This window comes from Lampris incognitus, chromosome 18 (assembly GCF_029633865.1).
Source record: "Lampris incognitus isolate fLamInc1 chromosome 18, fLamInc1.hap2, whole genome shotgun sequence".
NCBI classification, from domain to species: Eukaryota; Metazoa; Chordata; class Actinopteri; order Lampriformes; family Lampridae; genus Lampris; species Lampris incognitus.
This window is the reverse complement of record NC_079228.1, coordinates 38,976,351-38,982,386: the sequence shown is the minus strand read 5'-3', so window position 1 is coordinate 38,982,386 and position 6,036 is coordinate 38,976,351.

Below are 6,036 nucleotides of genomic sequence, written 5' to 3'. Positions count from 1 at the left end.
ATATGACATACTAGCCCACTACACAAGCCAGACAGCCTACAGCCAGTCAGATGAATCCATTTTAGCAATCTCCCATCATGCATCCCTCCCCTATTAGCGTCGTGGCATCCGCTTGTGCCTACTCGTTTTCAAACAGAATCAAACGATGGCGAGCATGAAAACCTCGTCTCTCTCCACCAACCAATTATCAGAGGACGCCTTGCGCCTTCTGGCAGCTGTATAGAAAACCGCATTAACGGTGTCTAAACAGATCATCACGGGCGAGCAGGAGCGGCGCAGTAGTAGTGTGCCGTAAAACTGGGGTTTGTACGAGGACTTCTGCTGTGGATGAGATAAGCTTATTACTGCCCGTTATCTGGGACTCTGTATTCATATCAAGCTAGCAGTACAGCAGATTAGCAGAAAGCTCCGATGGAAGGTGGCAGGGATGGAAAATGGGGAGGGGGGGCAGGGTTTTTTAAATTTTACAACAGCTGTTTATTTAACAAGCAAAACTAACAATGACATCATCAAATATAGTCACTCCCTTACATTAACATGCACAGAAATAGTTCAACTTCCATCACAGAAGCAAGATCGATCCAAAGGGGGGGGGGGGGGGGCGAGAGAAAGAGACAGAGAGAGGAGAAGGAGCTAGAGAAAGAATGAGATAAGAAAGACAGGCCGTGGGGAAGAGAGAGAAAGCAAGAAAAAGAGTGAGAAAGACAGAAATAAAGGAGAGAAGCGAGAGAGGGAGAGAGAGAGCAAGAGTGAGTGAGTGAGAGAGAGAATGAGATAAGAAAGACAGGCCGTGGGGAAGAGAGAGAAAGCAAGAAAAAGAGTGAGAAAGACAGAAATAAAGGCGAGAAGCAAGAGAGCAAGAGAGAGAGAGCAAAAGAGAGGGAGCGAGAGAGAGACAGAGGAGGAGATGGCCAGGAGCTAGAGAAAGAATGAGATAAGAAAGACAGGCCGTGGGGAAGAGAGAGAAAGCAAGAAAAAGAGTGAGAAAGACAGAAATAAAGGAGAGAAGCGAGAGAGGGAGAGAGAGAGCAAGAGTGAGTGAGTGAGTGAGAGAGAGAATGAGATAAGAAAGACAGGCCGTGGGGAAGAGAGAGAAAGCAAGAAAGAGTGAGAAAGACAGAAATAAAGGAGAGAAGCAAGAGAGAGAGAGAGAGAGAGAGAGAGAGAGAGAATGAGATAAGAAAGACAGGCTGTGGGGAAGAGAGAGAAAGCAAGAAAGAGTGAGAAAGGCAGAAATAAAGGAGAGAAGCAAGAGAGGGAGAGAGAGAGAGAGCAAGAGTGAGTGAGTGCGAGAGAGAATGAGATAAGAAAGACAGGCAGTGGGGAAGAGAGAGAAAGCAAGAAAGAGTGAGAAAGACAGAAATAAAGGAGAGAAGCGAGAGTGAGTGAGAGAGAGAATGAGATAAGAAAGACAGGCCGTGGGGAAGAGAGAAAGCAAGAAAGAGTGAGAAAGACAGAAATAAAGGAGAGAAGCGAGACAGGGAGAGAGAGAGCAAGAGTGAGCGAGTGAGAGAGAGAATGAGATAAGAAAGACAGGCAGTGGGGAAGGGAGAGAAAGCAAGAAAGAGTGAGAGGCAGAAATAAAGGAGAGAGCGTCCACATCAGCTTATCCATTCAGACGGAACTCAGGTGGCAGCCAACTGATGGGAGGACCAAGAAAAAGAAGTGCAAGAAGAGGGGATGGACAGAGAGAAAGGGAAGAGATTAGTAAAGGGGACTTACATTGATTCCCTCCCAGGAAAACTCGGCACGGCCATGCTGGGGGGAGGGGGAGGAGAAGGAGGTAGAGGAGGAGAGGAAACACATTAGATTAGAAAACAGAATGGAACAGGAAATACACCAGGCGCTTCATTAACAACCCCAATTCCGGGCTTCCTGGACCACATGATGCTCGATTCACATGTGGCGTCTTATTCAGACTGCGTGTGATCTGATGGATGGAATTTACCCACAAGGCACCGCGGTTGGGCTGCAGCGTGGGTGGATGTACCACTTGCTCCAACGCCGGTCCCATCGCCACAGACGAATTAGAATTTCAAGTATAAGAAGGGATGTCTGAGATGTAAGTGCGTTCGTGAAGATGTCGACTTTGATATTGTGGATTGGGTTTTCATTTTTTCCATCCGTCATAAACCAGCTGGTTTTGTAAAACTGTTGAGGTGCATTTTGGAAGGATGTTAAGATGACGTCTACCATCAGCCCTCATCTCAAAAGCTAAGACCGTTTACATTTTTTCTACTTCCAGTCAACATTACCTTGTAATGCAACCATAAAGGCAAAAGGTGGGATGGAGAGAAGTTCAAGTCAATCATCTGTACCCCACATGTACATATGTAACAGTGTAACGACCACGGATTGGTCGTTACACTGTTACATATAAACATGTGTAACAGTGTAACGACCACAGATCGGTCGTTACACTGTTACATATAAACATGTGTAACAGTGTAACGACCACGGATCGGTCGTTACACTGTTACATGTGAACATGTGTAACAGTGTAACGACCACGGATCGGTCGTTACACTGTTACATATAAACATGTGTAACAGTGTAACGACCACGGATCGGTCGTTACACTTACATATAAACATGTGTAACAGTGTAACGACCACGGATTGGTCATTATACTGTTACATATAAACATGTGTAACAGTGTAACGACCACGGATTGGTCATTATACTGTTACACATGTTCACATGTAACAGTGTAACGACCACGGATTGGTTGTTACACTGTTACATATAAACATGTGTAACAGTGTAACGACCACGGATTGGTCATTATACTGTTACATATAAACATGTGTAACAGTGTAACGACCACGGATTGGTCATTATACTGTTACACATGTTCACATGTAACAGTGTAACGACCACGGATTGGTTGTTACACTGTTACATATAAACATGTGTAACAGTGTAACGACCACGGATTGGTCATTATACTGTTACATATAAACATGTGTAACAGTGTAACGACCACGGATTGGTCATTATACTGTTACACATGTTCACATGTAACAGTGTAACGACCACGGATTGGTTGTTACACTGTTACATATAAACATGTGTAACAGTGTAACAACCACGGATCGGTCGTTACACTGTTACATGTGAACATGTGTAACAGTGTAACGACCACGGATTGGTTGTTATGACCAATCTGTGGTCGTTACACTGTTACACATGTTCACATGTAACAGTGTAAAAACCACAGATTGGCCGTTACTGTTATATATGGACAAGTGTAACAGTGTACCGACCACGGATCGGTCGTTACACTGTTACATATAAACATGTGTAACAGTGTAACGACCATGGATTGGTTGTTACGATCAATCTGCGGTGCAAAAACCACAGATTGGCCGTTACTGTTATATATGGACAAGTGTAACAGTGTAATGCCCAATCAACAGTGTAACGACCACGGATCGGTCGTTACACTGTTACACACATATGGATTATGTGTGTGTCTATGGGCTACTGCGTATGAAAAGTAACAACAGCCGTAGTATCACTGGGCTGAATATCAAAAACACTTTCATGGCAGTCTATGGGTTAAAGAATCGAAGAAGAGATAAGAGAGACTGGGGGAGGGCAGATTCTTATCAGTTCATAGAGGAAATATTCAGATGTAACTCCACAGCAATTCAATGAATAATTGACTGTTTTGTTACCATATCAGACTGTTGCACAACTGAGGCATGATGACCTGTGAATACTGATGCTCTTTTGACGACAACAGCATTCTTGTTGGAGGGCGGTCAAGTGTGTGTATGTGTGTGTGTGTTTGTTTTTTATCTCTGTCCATCTACGCTGCCCAGAGTGTTAAGGTAACCGATGGATACCACTCAGCAACAATCAATAACTCTGTTGTGAGGGGCAACAGCAATGCTGATGGGTGGCAGACACCTAGAAGCCTCGAATTTTTAACATACACATACACATTTAATGGTGTTTTGTCTCTTGCTTACCAAGGCATCCACTGTATCATATTGAATCAAAATCGTGAACCCTGAATCGTGAGACGTATCAAACCATGAGATTTGTGAATCGTCCCACCCCTATAGAGCAGTCACCTCTGCTTTTAGCAGTAGGTCATTAGTAACCTTAGCTAGAGGTGTCTCGGTACTATGAGGTTCTCTAAAATGAGACTGGAAACTGTTAAAAACACTATTAGTGTTCGTAAAAGATATAAAATTGAGATGAAATTATCTTCTCCAGAACCTTAGATAAAAAAGACAATTTAGAGATCGATCTGTAGTTAATTAAGGACAGGGGATCCAAATTAGGTTTCTTAACTCCTGAGACCATGTGGCCTCATATGATGCCATGCACATTTCTGCACCTTATACTTCATTCTGCATGGTCTCAGGAGGCAATGGGTGAACAATGGCATGCTTAAAACGGTCTGGAAAAGACCCAGAGGCCAGAGAGTTATTAAGAATTTGCAGAATAACTGGGCTAACAGTGGAAAATACCTCCTTGAGCAGCTTAGTGGGGATGATGTCTAAGAGGCAGGAGGAGGAGTCCATATTGGAGACTGTACTCTCCAATACTGAAATTTGGTTCTTAATAATAAAAATAACAATCATTACACTTATATAGCGCTTTTCTAGACACCCAAAGTGCTTCACATTGAAGGGGGTAACTCACTTCAACCACCACCAATATGCAGCACCCACCTGGGTGATGCACGGCAGCCATCTTGTGCCAGAACACTCACCACACATCAGCTTGAGGTAGAAAGGGAGCAATCATTGAGCCAATTACATAAGGGGATGATTAGGTGGCCAGATGGAGAGAGCCAGGTTGGGAATTTTGCCAGGACACCGGGGAACCCCCTACTCTTTGCAATAAGTGCCGTGGGATCTTTAATGACCACAGTGAGTGGTCATTAAAGGGGTTATGTGCATTTAAGGGTGTTATGTGCTATTTCTGACTTGTTGACCTTCCATTGTTATTCAGATTTTCTACGGTCTTTTAAGGGCTCGTGTGTGATCATTCAGCCAGGGGAGGTTATTTGCTTTTTGTGTCCTAGTTTTAAACGGCGCAATTTGGTCGAGGATGGATTGGCACTGACGATTGAATGAATTTAACAGTGCATCTTGATTGAGAGGGGATGTAGTGGAATTAAAGGATGATGAATTAAAAGCATCACAGAATTTAGCCGCAGAACCATCATTGAGAATGAGAGGGCAAGTATTAGGATAGCGAGTAGGAGTAGAGAGCTGTAGTGGAACTTTGAAAACAACAGCTTTATGGTCAGTTACAAGCATATCCACCAGATTGAGACACTCAAGAGAGAAACCACATGAGAGTACAAGGTCTAAGATGTGACCTTTGGAATGTGTGGCCCCTTTAACAGATTGAATGAGGTTGAAAAAGTCTATAAGATCTAAAAATGTGAGGTGAGGGAATGGGAAGGACAACATACATGGATGCTAAAATCACCAAGAACAAGCACCCTGTCATATTTAGGCATGACAATAGATAGAAGCTCAGAAAACGCAGAGATAAAACTAACTGAATTAGAGGGCCTATAAATTAAGATGCAGACTAAAGGGGAAGGGCCAGTGATTAAGAAACTTAAAACCCTCAAAGGAGATAAAATTACCAAAAGTACCAGGATGGTACTTAAGGCCTAACTTATATTAAAAAAAAAAACAGCTAGGCCACCCCCTCTTCCAGGTGGCCTGGGAATATGAAAATATGCAAAATCAGAGGGCCTAGCCTCAATCAGGGGAACAGTGTCCCCTGGGGACTGCGATGTCTCAGTAATCATAAAAAGTCAATGAAATCATAAATGATAAAGGATACATCATCAAGAGACCTCACATTCAAGAGGCCAAATTTGTTTGGCGTCAAAGCAGAGTGAAAAACAACAGGAGTACAGTAAAATTGGATGTAAATTGCAGATATTTACTCCAGATATTGGGTCGTTATTATTTCTACTATTAGATGTGTCATGTGGATGAGAGGCCCGATGCCTAATAATAGTCTGTATGGGACAACTCCCAGTGAGAGGGTTCA